Genomic DNA, 17658 nt, shown 5'->3' on the forward strand with positions numbered 1-17658 from the left:
TAATAGATTCGGGGGAGTTGCAAAGATAGTACGGAGAGGTCCAGTGGATCCTTCATTTATTTTCTTCCACTGGTTTCATCTTATGTAATTATAGTACAATATCAAAACCAGAAATCTGAGGTTGGTACAACTGTGTGTAGAGCTCTGTGTCATTTTCTCACATGTTTAGATTAGTGGTGCCACCACTGCAAGCAAGGTACAGAACTATTCCTCCGCTCAGAAATCTCCCTCATGCCACCCATTCATTGTCACACTGGCCCTTTCTCCCTTTTCTCATCTCTATAATTTTGTCATTTTGAGAGTGTCCTCTAGATAGAGTCATATGATGTGTAACCTTCTAAGACTGCTTTGTTTTCACTCATCATAATGCACTTCAGGTCCATCTGGGTTGTTGAGAGTACCAGTAGTTTGCTCTTTTTTACTGATGGGTGGCATTCCATTGCATGGATGTGTCACAGTTTCACCATTGACCTATTGAAGGACATTTTGGTTGCTTCTAATTTTTGACTATAACAAAGCTGCTATGAGTACTCACGAACAGGTTTTTATGTGAACATAAAATTTTATTTTTGCGAAAACAAAGAAGCCAATTTTTTTCCCCCTGTATTTTTCCAGGAATAAATGCTCAGGAGTGCCATTGCTGACTTGTATGGCAAATGTATTTTTAATTTTTTAAGAAACTGCCAAACTATTTTTAAGCGTGACTGTACAATTTTCTGTTCCCACCAGGAATGTGGGAAAGATCCACTTTTTCCACTTCCTCATCAGCGTGTGGGGTGTCTTGTTTTAATTTTAGCTCTTCTAATAGGTGTGCAGTAGTAGCTCCCTGGGGTCTTCATTTGCATTTCTCTAGTGGCTAGTCGTGTGACTCACCCTTTGTGCTCTCAGGTTGGCTGTGTGAATCTAGACCCCAGCCCGTACTTTTTAAGTGTGAGAGGCAAAAGGACCTAGTGCTGACAGCCCCTCCCACCATTTCCGGAGCTGCCCCGGAAGTCTGGCTTTCCTTGTTTTCTGATGCTAACTGGATCAGAACTAACTGCCGGCTACAGGATCTTCTTTCATTGTCCTGGGTGGCTCCAGGAACGTGATATTTTATAGAGCTGAGTATTTTTCCAGGGGATGTTTTGTTTGTTTGTTGTTGTTTTTTGTTTCCCATAGATGAGCAAACAACCTGTAAGTGTTGAATTTTTACCGGGCTGTGGGGTGAGTTCTCCTCCACCCTGTCCTTCCCTGGTCCCTGTGTGCCAGCATCTGTACTTACTGGCAGCTGAGATGAAGAAACCTCTGGAGCTGACTCAGGAGGACTTTTCTCAGTGTTTGGAGGTCTGAGGTGCCAAGGGAAGCTGCCATGGCCTCAGGGACTCACTATGCTCGGGCTCTTCTCTTCTTTTCACTTATAGATGGAGGGGCAGCTTTAATGTGCTGCGAAAAATAACAACGGTAGCTAAGAATTATATAGCACTTGTTGTGTACCAGGTACCAAATGCTTTATGTATATTTACTCATTTAATTCCCACAACAACCTGACAGATCTGGGTTCCAGGTGCAGAGCCTCAGTTTCCTCACCTGTAAACAGGGCAGTATCAATACCTAGTGGGTAGATTGGGAGGGCTAAGTAGGGGTGGTGTAGTGACTTGCCCTAGAGAATGCTGGTTCCCTCTCCTCTCCAGGGGGCCCTGAACAGTCATGAATACCCAGCTGCATGGCAGTGCTGCCCTGAAAGGAAACGGGATGTGTGTATACCTTGTCCCACTTCAGTCAAAGATGGGTGTCCATTCCCTCATTCAGCATCTAGTCAGCTTTAAGAATGAGCACCTACTGTGTGCTTGCTTCTGTGCTAGGCACCCTGAGAACCAGAGCTACAGTCCTTGACCTCATGCAGCGTGTGGTCTACGGAGAGAGACAATATGACTTAATAACACAACTGAGTATAACCCCACGGGCTGTGGGATTCATGTAGAGGAAATTTTGGGGTGCTGTGTGAGTGAACCAGCCTGAGGTCAGAGGATGCTTCCTGGGGAGGTGATCCTGGCTTGGGGTCTGATTCCTTAGCCTTGATCCACTGCAGAGGCCCATGTGGAATATTCTACAGGATCAGTTCACTTTCTGCTGTGTCCTGACAATAGACGGACCCGATGCCTGGCCATCCCAGCGCTCTCCCCCCTCCCCCAACAACCCAGACTGTTCCATGGGGTTACCCATCCCCAACCGTTCACAGCTGCTGCTGATCCCACGGGGACTGAGACTAGGCTCAGAACCACACCTTACAGGGCTGGATCATCTTTTTAAATGGTTTCTTTGTGTTTGAATGTGCTCATGACTCACTCAACTTATTACTCAGCCAAACACAGTGAGCCACTATGGTAGAGTTATTCATCATACAGATTTTCTACAAACCACCTTTATTGAGGTATAATTTATACTCCGTGAAGTTAACTTGCTTAAAGTGTAAATTCAGTGATTCTTAGTAAATTTACTGGGTTGCGCAACAATCAGCAAAATCCAGTTTTAGAACATTTCTGTCATTGGTTGGGCCATCTTCAAATGGAAAAGGCAAGAAATTATTTTTCATGGCAATAGCTCCAAAATTATTTTTTATGGAGTTAGTTCCGTGCTCCCAGCAGGAGGATCTCAGTAATTAATTCAATTAGCATTTACTGAAAGCCTGCTGGATCCCCCTGCTGGGCTAGGTGCAAAAGGCAATAAAGAGAGAAACAAGTGGAGATGGAGGCTTCCCTGCAGAAGATAAGCTTCCTATTGAAGATACATTGTTAAATGTAACCTACCTGCAGGTTCCAGGTTACTTGTGGCCTCTGCAGGGCAGGAGATGGTTTTCTCCCTTGTGGCTTGTAATTGATGAGGCAAGGGCCTTGCTTTTGCAATACCTGCTATTGCACTGAAATTATTGGCTAAGAAGGGAAGTGTACTCTCGAACATCTGTAAACTGTTCTAGGCTTTGGCAAGCCTGGATGCAGGATCTGCGAAGAGAGGGGATGGGGTATGCTGTGCAGTGTGAAGATTTGACAGGGTGCCTTGGGGTGAGTGGTGAGGTGTACTAAAGGAGGAAAAGATGTACTGAAGGAGGAGTAGAGTGCAGGGAAAGTCAGAGTCGTGGCTCATGAGGTGGCCTACAGCTTAGGGGCGCCTCTGGATACAGTAGGGTGTTGCTTGGAGGCTTGGGGGTAAGGTGAGAGTTCAGGCTTGGATGCTAGACTGAGGAATTTGGACTTGGTGGAGCAAACAGGGAAGATGCTATTTTAAGTCTTGAAGGAGGGGCGTGACTATTGAAAGCTGGGCTTGGGAGAGTAATCTCACGTGAGCTGAGAGATGGGACATGGGCACGGCTTAGGAGGTCACTGTGAACATCCTAGCGTTAGGTGATGTGGACCTGATGTGAGCGGGGGAAGTGGGGCAAGGAAAGAAGAAGTGGATGGGAGAGAAAATCCTGCCAGGTAGGGGAGAAAATCTCTCTGCCTCAACCTCTTCTCCCAGGGTTCACACCTGCCTTGCCAATCTGCCAGTTGTACTTCAACCCCTCAGATTCAGCCTGTCCAAAGCCAGACTCCACAGCCCAGTCCACATCCTGCTTTCCCCTTGCCTTGGTGTACTTTTCTCTCCCTGACCCACTCCTCTTGCCCAGGAGGAAGGAGAGGAGCCAGAAAGAAGAGGAATAATGTCCCCGTGGAAGGCAGCACCATAGAAGGTAGCGGCGAGAGATTTCCAGGGAGGAAGGTGCCAGATACCAAAGAGGTGATGAGTACGGGCACTGAAGGAGGGCTGGGGACTCAGGGCTGGTACTCATCTGAGGCAAGTGAGGTGCCTCGGGTGCAAAATTTAAGGAGTCACTGGGTGCCGAGTCTGTGCTCGCACAATCCTGAGAGTGAGGGTCCTGGATCTGGGTTCCTGGAAAGAAGCAGTAGTTGGGAGGATGCCAGTGACTTTGGAGAAAGCATTAGCTTTCAAAAAGTTAAGGACCAAGTGTGGCACTGTTTCTTCAAAAAGAACGCCTTCCATGGGAAGTTTTCTGAAGCTGCCTGGAGGCCTGCCTGTCTGCTTCCTCCCCACCCCAAGGCAGCCCTCAGGGTCTCCCCAGACTCTCTAGGCTTCCTGGAGCACAATGTGAAAACCACTGATTAAATCTAGCCCCACGTCTTACCAGAGAATTCTGACTTGCCCCAGGCCTCATGGGGAGGGTGAGTTTAGCAGTCTTCCTTAGTTTCCTTTTATGTATCACCTTCAGTTGCTTTGTTTTCTCTTTTCTTTGTTCCTCCCAATCTCCTCCTCTTTCCTCTGTGAGAACCGGCAACAGCTGATGCTCAAGGGGTCATCTTTGTTGGAGGACAAGGGCTAATTCTGAGAAGTCCGTTTCTGGAATGCCTGCTACCTACCGAGCATTCTTATAGGGGCTTTTCCATTCATTATTTTATTCTTATAAAAACCTTTCAAAGTACTTGCCATTTTTCCATTTTCCTGATGGGAAGACTGAGGCTCAGAGAGGACAAGGGACTGGCGTAGATTTGCGTGGTTACTAACCAGTGCTGCTGGAGCCGGAGCCCGTGTTCTTCCTCCAGCACCTATTTCTTTAGTTATTCACACGGCTGAGTGCCTTGAGGCCAGGCACTGGTTTGGTGCTGCTATGGTACAGAGGAGACGAAAATCCTGCTGAAACGTACTCTGTTTGTCCCCCGGCTTGTGCACAAGCAGGGGATCAGCCTGCGCTTCCTAAGGTCCCCTGCCTCCGGGTCTCTGGGTTGCCTGTGGTGGCTGCTGTGTTTGGGGCTGTTGCCGAGTTGCCGAGATGCTATCCACAGTCCAGGTCATTTCCCGAGCCAGCGTGTCTCACGACTCCTTTTTCTGTGCCTCTGAGTCACTGAAACATTCCACTGAAATCACTCATCGGCGACACCCACAGTTTATTCTGCAAGGAATATGGTTCGCCTACATTTCTTAGCTTTTATCACCAGCCATTTCCTTTGGCCACCACTCCTGAAAAGAACTCTGACTCAGCCCCATGATTTAGCCCCGATAAGGCAAATTATTCTGGCTTCCTCTGCCCTTGGCCCCAGTGAGAATTTGGACTCAATGTTTTCACTTGTCACTTTAGACTGTTTGCCAGAGTTTGTGGAAAAAGGTGTATATTATTAATGCCTTTGCCGGGAACGGCTGTGCCCTACCAGGTTGTCATGTGAGCGCTCTGAAAAGCTCTGGGCTGCAAGGCCCCAAGCTCTCCTGGGCCCAGGGGCTCAGGTGGGAAATGTGATCCTATCCTACAGAAACTGCAAACAGCTACCGAGGGCAGACAGAAACTTGGGAGGGACAGATCAGAGTCTCACCTAGGAATTCACAACTGCCTAGTGCGTCTCTCATGGAGCCAATTCCATTCTGGTCCTTCAGTGGCACCCGCCGTTTTCTGAAGGTCTTTTAGTCTGATGTCTTCCTCCCCCATAAGACAAAAATGAGCATATTAAAATCAGTTAAGTAATATGCAGAGATCCATCTTACAGTGGACGCTGCACTGGCCACAGAACAAGTTTTGAGGTAGGGCTTGTTATCTCCGTGTAATGGATGAGATGTCAGATGAATTACACAAGGTCATGCAGGCAGTAAAGAGTAGAGATGGGCTTTGAACCCAGGTCTATCTGGCCAAAAGCTCACGTTCCTTTCAGAACTTTGTGAGCCCCCAGACACAATGCTTCCCTGATCTCCTCTGGTTTATCCCTACAGTTGGTCCCAGCTCCTCTGTCTCTCATCTTTGTGGCTTCCCATCTCTCTGTAACATCTTCTGGAGCTTATATTCCAGTGGGGACTTGACTAGAGTTTAGTATTAGTTGGGCTGGGGTTTGGTGGGGTAGATGGTAGGGCTGCAGCCCAGGCCGGGGCTGAGGAGAAATGGCCTCTGGCGCCTTCTCCTCTTTCAACTGAAATGGTCCTCTTCCCACCCCATCAAAGCTCCTTTTTAATGCCAGGAGCTTAGCTCTGAGCTCAGAGGAAATAACCTAACAGCATCACTTACTTGCTTAGAAAACCTCTGTCAGTCCTAGTTTTTTTTTCCAGGATAAACTGGGACTAGATACACTTATGTCTGGAGCAGATAATCCCATTGAACCCCATTTCCCATCCCTGCAGTTCTAAACACTCATGCGTCACAGCTTCTCACCGTTCCTTAAGCACAACAGGCCCCTTTCATGACCGATGAGCCTTTGCACTGTTTGTGTGTATGTGTGTGTGTGTGTGTGTTGGGCACACCTTTTTCTGCCTGGTGAGCTCCTATTCATCCTTCCAAACCCAGGATGAACATTACCTTTTCTGGCTTCCTCTAGCAGAGTTGGCACCACCCCAGCCCTTAGTTCTTAATGCCTTACATGATCTTTCCACTCATCAGGTTATGGGTCTTCCCCTTTCTCTAAGGCCTCACGAGTAGGAACTGGACCCTATTTATTTCTGTATCGCCTGTACTTGGGGCATGTTTGTGTGAACAAATGAATGAGGGCTCATTAGTTAAACTATTATTTACATGTGAGTCACAGGTGGCAAGGTCACTGGACTTTAGAGAAAGAGAAGTGATAGCTAAGGCTGTGGGGCTATTAACGGATTGACAGGTGAGCCTGGCAGTGTGCTGGGAGCATTCCTGCAAATGGGCCCCACTGCAGAGGGAGAGGGTCCCAGGGGCATGAAACAATAACGCAAAGCCTTGAAGTTGGGGAGTGAAGCACGGCCTGCCCATCTCCCCAGGCCAGCCTCTTAAACTCTGTTCCCAGCCTGCCTCCCAGGAGAGCTGGGTGCAGCCCTGGAGGAAAAGTGGGCATGCTGAACGGTCCCCAGAGGAAGGGGAGGCGGGTGGCGTGTAAGGGAGGAGCAGAAGCAGAGGCAGGAGGAAGTCCAGGGCAGCCTTCCTTTCCTTACCGTGGCCTGGGGGTGTCTTGCTGGTCAGAGCTGCTGCCCAATGACGGCTCCAGAGGATGCAATACGAGCTGAGTGCAAGTGGGAATTTGGAACCAGGACCTAGATCTGTAGGTCATTCTGTGCCACGGGGACTCTTGCCCATTTAATTTCTCCTTCCCCTGCTGCTGGGTGTGGGCACTTAGACTTTAGAGGTGGTCAGGTCTGAGTTTCAATCCTGGTCTCAGGCATTTGGACTGTGAATTTTGTAGCACTGAGCAAAAAAGACAGGGTTGCTGTGGAGTCAGTAGGATCAGTGATACTGTTGACAGCCTTAGTGCTAAGTGGTTTACGGCATTTCATGTATTCCTCTGAATACCCTAAAGGTAGATGCTGTTATCGTTCTGAAGCCACAGATACAGGCCTGAGGTTCAGAGAGGCTAACTGTGTTGCCCAAGGTCACATAGTGAGTAAATGACGGAATCAGGGAATGGACCCAGGTTTGCCACATCTGATCCACTAGGCCACCAGTCTCCAGTTTGCCTCATCTCGGTCACCTGGGTTCTCTGATTCAGCCCAGATGGGGTCTGGGGAGCAGTGGCTATAATAGGTACCCAGGATGGTATTAAGGTCTGACAGGTTCAGGAAACACTAAATGGTACTTCCTTGCCTGCAAGGTGTGACTCATGGCTGGCTGACAATAATACGAGCTGTGAGTTTTATGGCATGCATCGATTGAAAAGATGTCTTATCATGCAAAGACATTCATCTCTTAAAAATTCATTAGTCTTAGAACTAGATCCTAAAGGTAGAAGTCAAGGGAAGTAGATTCCGGATCAGTGAATCTGCATTCTAAAACTGTAAACTCAGAACTATCTGCAGACGGAAGGAGCTGCCTTCAAAGATCCATGTTTCTCCTATTCAAGCAATCAGTGATACCACATAGCAGGTGGGCTTGAAGGACCCAGGGCCAGGTCAGTGTCTGCCCTCTGCACTCCTGCGCGGGGGAGGACTGGGACGAGTGAAGGTTCCAGCGGAGGTGGAGTTTAGCAGACATGCAAAGTCAGAAAGGATCCCAACTCTGGGAGGGAAAGCAGGAGGGAGGAGTGGCAGAGGCCAAAGTTCGTAGATATTTTGGGGCCATTGCTTCCTGTGTTGTGTCCTGGGCAACCTGCACTGGTCTCTTCCATAGCTTCTGAGCCTCTGGACTCCCCGTCCTGCCATCAGAGCACTGAGCACTTCATGTTTCTCAGGGACTGCTGGTGGGCAGATGTCTTTCTGTCTCTTCATGTGTTTGTTTCTAAGTTCTCAAGGCCTATCCCATGAGCACATACATTATAGATTGTAGTCAGGGACTCTTGTCTCATCAGAGCCTGGAAAAAGGCTTGACCCCTACCCTGGCCCATTGACCTTCTGTTTCCACCCTCAACCTTGCTGATAAAATTCAGCATAAGCTTTCTTACAGACTAAGAGCAACCTATGAGACCCTGCTAAAAGCTGCAGGAAGCCTACTGAATGATTGCCTAGGATACTTCTGTTTCTAAGGTCCATGATAACACCTGTCCCCTTGAACACTGATTGTGTGCTGGGTGTTTCTTTTCTCATTTAATTCTCCCCACAACCCTATGATAGAGGTAACACTATCCCTGTTGTACAGATGAATAAGCCAAGGCCCAAGAATCCAGCTAAGTTGCCGTAGATGACAGAGCTAGTAAGCAATGGGGTTGGACTTCAAACCTAGCTCTGTGACTCACAAGTTAGAACTTACTATGCTATGTAATCTTGCCTCCTTAGAATAAGGAAGTTTTGTTTCTCTTGACGGAGAAACTTAGGGGTTGGGTGTCCTGACTGGTGATAGAGAGCAAAGCTATGTGCAGAGTGTATCACAGGGATAGCAGATCCTTATATTCACATCTGAAGTCATCTCTAACCTTTATGAACGTGGACAACCGTGACCGTCCTCGAGGCATCTTTCGGTGATTGCGGCAGAGGTAGATTTCTGGTTACTAGTGACTCTCAGTGAGGCTCCGTTAATGCCAAGGTTGGTGGCTGACTAAGCTGGGGAACGCTTGTCTGCAAACTGTTGGGCTCTGCAGCAACTATGCTGAGGGCCAGGAATTTGTTCACAAGGAGTGAAAACAGGTGGGACGATGAAGTGAGAGGAAGGGAGCGTGAGCTGTGCGTCATTTCATCAGCCCTGAGCTTGAGATCAGAGGGCACCTGTGTGTATTAACTTTGATAAGGAGACCATCTGAGCTCCCATCTCTGTCAACCAACACAAAGAGATTGTGTCTTCTGATGTCGAGATCTGCTGTGTTAGAAGAACAATTGTCATCCAAGAGTGGCAAAGGAATGTGAGGGCTTTCTCCAACTCAAGGTTTATTTTCTGTTACTGTGAATGGATCTTATTTTTGGTTTTACATCATTCGAGTACTCAAGGTGGCTGGCGGGTCCTCACCATCCTCTCCTTTGTGATTGCCTATCTGCCATCTTTCCTTCCAGCAGCTCCTTTGGGCTCCAAATTTGAGCTGGGTGCTCTTACACACTACCATTTCTCCTCTGCTATTCCTGACCACTGACGAAGCCCCCAGTGGCCTGCCTCACCTCTCCATCTCTTATTCAAAAATCCTGCTCACATCTCTTTCCTCTTGAAGCCCTCTGGTTATAGCCAGCTATTTCAATAATAGCACTTTTCCTCATTTCTAAGTGTAGCCAAGATGGGATCTTTTCTGGGGACTCTGTAAACATGGTCAATACTGTACAGTTTGCTCTGTCATTAATCTCATTACATTTATTCAGCTCGTTTGTTTCCTGCCTCAGGTGCACTAAGTTTGTCTCAACTTTGAGGGCAGGAAATGTAGTTTATGTGGAGGTGGTGATGACTATTTTAATTTGTGTCTAGCAAGTAGCCAATAGAATTGTAGTTTCATCTGTTCAACTGATGTTTATAGGATAATTTTCATCGTCTGAGCACTGGACACAAAGGCACTAGGGTTATGGAGCTAATTATTACTTGGTGGTTGAAATGCTTACAGTTTTAAGGGAAGCCAGACATGTAAGCAAATCAAAGTTACATTTTAATTTTATTTGCGCTATAATTAAGGTTTAAGTAAAATTTATTGGGAGCTCAGATGAGAAATAATGAGAAAAGAGAAATGGAGACATTTAAGAAATGTTTGAGAGTAATAACAGAGTTTTGTTTCCTATTGAGTTTGATTCAATACCTTTATGGGCTTGTCCTAGGGGCAGTGAGGTACCAGGATGAACATGTGATCCAGGAGCACCCTGAGTGAAGGATGAGTTGAATATGGAATAAGAAAGAAGAAAAAAGCTTAGCAAGATAGTAAGTGATAGAGACTGAGGGAGAGGATTGTAATTACTAACGTATGTTGAATGCTTGTTACCACGTGCAAGGTAATTGATATAAATTTCCTCATTTTTCCCTCATTACAACCCTAAGAGGTAGGCACTGTTGTCTCCATTTTTACAGAGGAGGAAACATCATCAGACCAGTTGAGTAGCTTGTTAAGATCGCACAGCTGAGAATTGGTAGAGTCAGGTTTAAACCCAGGAACTCTTGTTCCAGAGTAAACACCCATGTTCTTGGGTAGAGAAAAACTCAACCAGCGGATCAAGAACCTCCAAAGGGCCTGCAGTGCCGACAACTCCTACATTTATACCCGCAGCGTGGACCTTCCTCCTGACCTCTGTAATTTCCTCTCAGGCTGCCTATGTACATTCCACTTGACAGTCTAATCTCAAACTCAGGATACCCAGAGCCCAACTCCTGATCTGCTCTTGCCTCATCTTCTTCTCTCCTGTTGAGAGCAGCGCCATCCTTCAGTTGCTTGGACCCGAAACTTTGGGATCATCCTTGGTATTTTCCTCGCATGCCCACATCCAGTCCAGCGGGCTTGATTTCTGAAGCACAGCTGAATCACATCCACTTCTCACCACCTCCACTGCAGCCAAGCCATGGGCAGCTCTCACTACGATCACGCCAATGTCCTCCTGCTGGTCTGCCTGCTTCTGCCCTTGTCCCCTGTCCTGTCCCCACAGGCAGTCCTGGCCACATAAAATCAGATTAGGTTGCTGCTCTGCTCAGACCCTTGCAGTGGCTTCCGATTCTACTGGGAGTAAGACGCAGAGTCCTCACCTTGACCCCACACTGTTGCCTTGGCTCGCTAGGATCCCCTCTCCCGGTACCCTCCTCTGCTCCCTTCCTCCCAGTCAATACCCAACAGGTGCACTCCTGCCTCGGGGCTTTGCACGGGCCTTATCCTTGCCTTAAATGCTCTTCCCGAGAGACTGCAGGGCTCGCTCCTTTGCCACCTTTGATTCTTTGCTCAAATGTCTGTTTCTCCATGAGGAATTAGTCTGCCCTTTTTAAAATGGAAGGCTGCCTCAGTTCAACACTTCTGGTCCTCCTCTTCCCATGCTCTGCTCTGTTTTCTATAGCACTTAGCATCTTCCCAGATAGCAAATAATTCACTCAGTACATATATGGTTTTCTGTGTCTCACTCTGCTGGGATGTAAACCTCTAAGGGCAGTGTCTTCCTCTGGTTAAGCATCTTAAGCACTAAGAAATGTGCTGAGCACATAGTGGTTAATACATTTCAAAAAATGAGTAAATGTAGGGTATAAAGTTTCCGTACAGGTGTCTGGTTTAAATTTTGTTTTTATTTGTTTTAAAAATTTATTTATTTATTTTGGCTGCGTTGGGTCTTCGTTGCTGCACACAGGCTTTCTCTAGTTGTGGAGAGCAGGGGCTACGCGTCGTTGCAGGCTTGTGTGCACCTACTGAAGTAGGTGCTGGAGAGGAGTCTTTAGATTTTGCAATTGGAAACGCAATTTCAGTGGAACAATGTGGGCTGACTCCAGTTATCTGAGGTACAAGTGGAAAGTGGGGATGTGTAAGTATCTCAAGAGGCCCTGCTGTGAGGAAGGAGAGGAGCTTGTTTGCGGTTTTTTTTTTTTAATCTGTAAAAAAAAAAAAAAAAAACCAACAAAAACCCCCCCAACATTTTGAGTGTGGGTGGGTGAGGAGAAGTGAGGAAGTGATACAGGAGGGGGAGAGGAAGTGACAAGCTAATAACATCCAGACGAGCAAATGGGACATGGAGCACCTTATAGCTGGTTCTTCCCAAAGAGTTGCTACTGGATCCAAGCCCCGAGCTCAGTGCCTGGCATGTAGTGGGCCCACAGTGTTTACTGAGTGCAATATAATATGCTATAGAATTGAGTGACAGGTCACGCCTTAGCATTTTGAGCAGCTGTATGTGGTTATTTTGGTTTCTTCTTTTCTGCACCACCATGGTTATGTTTTTAGGAGAATAAATCTGCAGGTGACTCACTTGGGTGACTCGAATGACATGTTACCCAAGAGTTCTGTGTGGATGTAATGGTGACAGTCTGTTTGGGCCGCTGATAAGCAACAGGTATTTATTTCTCACAGTTTTGGCGGCTGGGAAGTCTGAGGTCAAGGCGCCGGCATGCTGGTGATCTGGTGACCGCCCACTTGCTGGTGCATAGCTGACGCCTCCTTGCTGTGTCCTCACACGGTGGAAGGGCTGATGGGACTTTCCTGGGGCTTTTTTTTTTTTTTTTTTTTTTTTTATAAGAGCACTAATCCCATTCATGAGGACTCCACCCTCATGACCTAATCACATCCCAAAGGTTCCACCTCATACTTTCACACATCTGGGGATTAGGATGTCAGTGTATGAATCTGCAGGGGATACAAACACTCAGCCCATAGTAAATGGTAAGTCCAGGGAAACAGAAGAGTTGGCCAAGGGTGGCAGAAAGACCGTTTGACTCTCGATCAGACCCTGACACTGAACCAGTTCCATCTCACACCAAGGTGAACCGCCTCTGGGAGTTGGATTTAAATGATCTAAGTTTGTTTCCTTTGGATTTTATACATAGAATAGTGTCAGGAAAGGAAGAAATGAAAGGAACTATGCCTTACAGAATGTATCAAGAACTGAAGTTTTTCTTTTTTCTTCTTAAAAAATTGATATGCAAAGAATGCAGGTTTAATTCTCTAATGGTGGCAAATGATGTGAAGTTCACAGATGTCCAGGGAGAAGGCAGAACAGTTAGACTCCTGTTTTATTCCTGCCTTCTCTGAAAAGACATTGGCAGACTGCATAGGAAAGAATGAAAGAGCAAGTCCCTACTGTTTGTGAAGTATCCTATGTGTCCGGAATACCGCTGGGCACACGTGCACGTGACACTCATCCTCATTAGGAAAAGGGCATTATATCAGTGTTCAGTGTCACCTACCCAAGGCCACACAGCCAGCAAAGGGAGGAGGGGATGGAAGCCCACGGCTAAAGGGGGGTGAGCCTAAGAAACGGAGCTACGTGAGGTCCGCCAGAGTCCCTAGCGCCTAGCATACTGTCTGATTCTCAGGAAAATCTTGAGAACTATTTATCATAGGGATAGTTAGTTGGCTGAATGAATTACCAGGGCTCCAAGAAAACTTGCAAATAGTTTTGCTACAGTGCTGTTGGATGTCTTCAGCATCTAGAGAATGGGAGAAACCCAGGGAGAGAAAAACATCTAAATTTTCAAAAGGAATAATTACAAACCATCAGCAGCAGGCAGTCATGAAGATGACATGTAAAATGGCTGCACATGGTAGCACTCAATAAGTGATAACTGGTGCGTAAGGTACTTATTAAATCAGTACATCCCCGCTGCGTCTCCTTACCCTGGCACACAAGACATAGGGTTCCGTGACCTGACGCTTTCAATTTGGGGTTCATGTTGGAAAGCACTGGAGCTTCTCTCTATCCATAATGTCTTATTATATACTGTCTTTTCCAGTTGGCAGTCCTGGCCTCTTGCCCCTCAGTTTAGCAGCTCTTCGTGGTATCTGCACAAAGAAACTTGTGTTTTGCCCCAGAACCTGTATTTTAAAGTATCCACTTGATGGCCAGACATTTTTGTGTGATTCCAAGGCATAGAGAAACTTTATGTTGATCATGATGACCATTAACTTACAACTCTTCTATCAGACAATGAACATATTTGTATCCTTAGTAACTGAGGATTTATATTCTCATAAACAAGGTGGAAAACGTGGACTGGATGGTGGTTCATTTGGCTTAAACGTAGTGCTTTTCTAACTATCACTAAAGAATGCTAATTTGTGTCTGTCGGGGAGATAGTGCTTGTCTAACCCATGATGTAGAGCAGTGCATAGACAGGGCTTGCTGATCCCATGTATGGATGATTTGAAGCCAGGAGTGGTAGCAATTGTTGTATGTGTCAGGGTCAAAGTTCTGTAAGCTTCACAGGTTAGAAGAGGGACTGAATGTAGAAAGATAAAGTGTAGCACCAGGATAAATTGAGGATAAAATGTGAGCTTCAAATACCAATGGCACACTAAGGCAGCCCAGCTGGGAGGTGTAGCTTGGGAGTGGGGCTCGTAAGACAGGCTGGTGAGCTTGAGTTCCGTGGATGCTCAGCTAACTGAGGGTCATTTGCGTGAGGCGGCTAAAAACTAACCAGAGACTCTGCACATTTGCATGGTGGGGGTATAGTTGGTGTCCTGTTCCATGCCACTCAGGCCACACCTGGGCACTGTGCGGAGTTCAGAAAACGTGCTATTTAAGGAATGGTTCAAAGAATGAGAATGCTTCGCTTGAAAAAGAGGAGGTTTAGGGGGTGTAATAGTTTTAAAGGATTGTTTTCTGGAAAAAGTAATAGACATTTGTTTTCCTCTAGAGAGTGGACTTAGAACTAGCAGGTGCAAGCTCAGGGGCTTGGGAGGAGATGAGTCCAATGAAAGTCAAAAGCTTTTTATAACTAATATTTGGCTGTCTTCAGGTGGGCTGCCTTGGAAGAAGAGTTGGTCATTATTGTATGTGTGAAAGCAGATGCTGGCAGGCTGGCCATTTTTTGGCTGCTGTTGAGTAGGAAATTCGTCAGGTGGTGGGTTGACCACATGACTGTGCGCTAAGGTCACTTCTAATTGTGACGGGGCTGCTCCACCTCAGCGAGCACTCAGGCCTCACACATCATGTACAAGGGAACCCGAATAACGATGTACCTGATGGGAGGGGGCGGTGTGGAAGGCTTGGGCTTTGGGCGAAGAGCTAATGATGGAAATCTTCCTATATTTGACTTTCTCTGCAATTAATGAAAAATTTGAATTCTACAGTACCCACAGGTACCATTTACTATTTAAAAAATAGAAGTGTAAAAAAAAAATGGTACTGATGAACCCAGTGACAGGACAAGAATAAGGATGCAGATGCAGAGAATGGACTGGAGGACACGGGGCTGGGGGTGGGGGGTGGGGGGGAGGGGAAGCTGGGATGAAGTGAGAGAGTAGCATGGAGATATATACACTACCAACTGTAAAATAGATAGCCAGTGGGAAGTTGCTGTATAACAAAGGGAGATCAACTCGATAATGGGTGATGCCTTAGAGGGCCAGGACAGGGAGGGTGGGGGGGAGTCGCAGGAGGGAGGGGATGTGGGGACACGTGTGTGGGTACAGCTGATTCACTTTGGTGTACCTCATAAGCTGGTACAAGAGTGTAGAGCAATTATATTCCAATAAAGAGCTTAAAAAAAAAAATAGCAGCGTAACTACAGGGCACTGGAATTTGAGTCTTTTCTCCCATAGGATCTCAGGGACCTTCAGGACCTCTTCATGTCCTTCCAGCCTTGTTTAGCTGCTCACATCCTACACATCCTCCCAGGTCCGGGTCAAACCTTATTTATTCACAGGAAGCCTTTCCTTACCCACACTTATCTGCAGGGCTGGCCTTGCCTCTGTGTGTCGTAGACACGGGCTTTGGAGAATTACATGAGTTGGGTTTCAATCCCGGCACTGTAGTAGCTGCATGACCTTGAATAAGGGGCTTAGCTCTTCATGTAAACATACTCATCTTTATCTATAAAATGCAGGTGACTTGCATCTACCTTGCAATGTTAAGATAACTGGATAGAGACAAAATGCTTAGCATAGCATACCATAGCATAGCATACCATAGCATAGCACCTGGAACTTATTTCATGTTCAGTCAATGGGGCTGATATTTATGATAATTGATAGGCATCAGGTTTGACATCTATATTTGACCTATGCCAAGGCTGGTTACCTGCTATGGAGAATTGCCTGGCTGCAAACTGTTGCCCGTGGGGTGAGGTTTGCCCGCATCCCCTTCTCCAGTCCCTCTCTCATAAACCATTGCAGTCCTTTTCCACAGCTCGGTCTTTTCTGATTTCCTCTAAAAAGTTTCAGTAAATAATATAAACCAGGTGCTGGCTTTATCCAGACCCAGCTAACTCAGATACTAGTTTCAGTGTGTTCTCCATCACTGACTGCCATGGTTGCCTGCCTCCCACCTCCTCCACTTCTGTTTCCAGGTCACCTGCAAATAGCTGGGCAGGGTTTCCAGTAAAGGCATCACCTTGCCAGGCTCCTACCCTGAGCGCCTGGTGAAAACTAACTGACTGATTCTTTTTTTTTTTCTTTTTCTTTTTTAAAATGTTTATTGGAGTACAGTTAATTCACAATGTTGTGTTAGTTTCAGGTATACAGCAATGAATCACATATATATATCCCCACTCTTTTTTAGATTCTTTCCCCATATAGGCCATTACAGAGTATTGAGTACAGTTCCCTGTGATATACAGTAGGTCCTTATTAGTTATCTGGTTTATATATAGAAGTGTGTATATATCAATCCCAACCTTGCAATTTATCCCTCCCCCCTTACACCTTGGTAACCATAAGTTTTTCTACATCTGTAACTCTATTCTGTTTTGTAGATAAGTTCATTTGTACCCTTTTTTCAGATTCCACGTATAAGTGATATCATATGATACCTGTTTTTCTCTATCTGACTTACTTCATTCAGCTGACTGATTCTTTTTTTTCCTTTTGTGGGAAGGACATTTCCATTGAAGATTTTAGTTTATAACGTGGGAGAGGCAGGTCGCCTTCTAGCCAGTCACCTTCTCTCCAGTCGCCTTCTTGTGGACTTTTTCTGACTTGGCTTTTCAGTCAGCCCAGGCGTTTATTTTTCCTTGGGTGGAGTGTGATTCTTGTACAGGCACCTCATTTATGATTCATTCAGGGCACGCAGAAGTCCTTGCTCTGGACCCAGTCTAGACCTATCAGTGTGGTAGGTGCCCGGGCTTCAGAGAGGACTGGGATGCTTCCTGCACTTGGGAAGGTCACACCCTCTTAGAGAGACAGACATAGAAACTGTGAGAGCGTACTGGGATGGGGTCTGCACAGGGTGCTGTGGGAGCACAGTGGAGGGGCTCCTGTTTCAGACCTGGGAACAGGGAGACTTTGGCTCCTGTGCTAAATTACCTCATAGTCAACATGCTCTTAAGAACCAATTGGACTCACTGGTTCCTCCCATGTGTTCAGTCAAAGGATACCTGTGGTCCCTCCCTGGACTGCCCGATATAGACCTTTCACAGTTGTCCCGCGTGAGGACTGTCTTCTCCAGCCTCTCCAGGCCTCACCAGTGACGTGTGTGCTCTTGTGACCTGGATTTCTTGGAAGCGTGGGTGCGTCACCTGATGGTCTCATCCCGTACTGGGTGGGGTATGAGCTGTGATGGTGCCTTCTATGACGATCCTTATTCATCTTGTTTCCTTTGCTCGTATAACTCCACCACTGGGGGTGGGAGGGAGAGGAGCTCGTGGGCAGAAGTGGGTTCCACTGAGTCACAGAGCTTGGCTCTGCTCACCTTCCCACAATAGAAGCCAGTGTGGGCTTCCAGTCCCCAGCCACCTCC

The 17658-nt window shown here is 46.7% G+C and overlaps 1 protein-coding gene across 5 annotated transcripts in view; it reads left to right on the top strand.

Annotated features, from left to right (window-relative positions):
- The window catches only part of ST6GAL1 (ST6 beta-galactoside alpha-2,6-sialyltransferase 1), a 133565-nt gene that overhangs the window by 37043 nt on the left and 78864 nt on the right, over positions 1-17658 (top strand). For 2 of the 5 annotated variants that reach the window (XM_057739039.1, XM_057739038.1), the window contains exon 4: positions 3641-3750. The exons of the other annotated variants lie outside the window; for them this stretch is intronic. The gene's annotated coding sequence lies outside the window, so the exon portion shown is untranslated. The remainder of the gene's footprint in view (positions 1-3640; positions 3751-17658) is intronic. 5 annotated transcript variants of the gene reach the window in all.

Source organism: Hippopotamus amphibius, chromosome 6 (genome assembly GCF_030028045.1).
Source record: "Hippopotamus amphibius kiboko isolate mHipAmp2 chromosome 6, mHipAmp2.hap2, whole genome shotgun sequence".
In the NCBI taxonomy this organism is placed as follows: Eukaryota; Metazoa; Chordata; class Mammalia; order Artiodactyla; family Hippopotamidae; genus Hippopotamus; species Hippopotamus amphibius.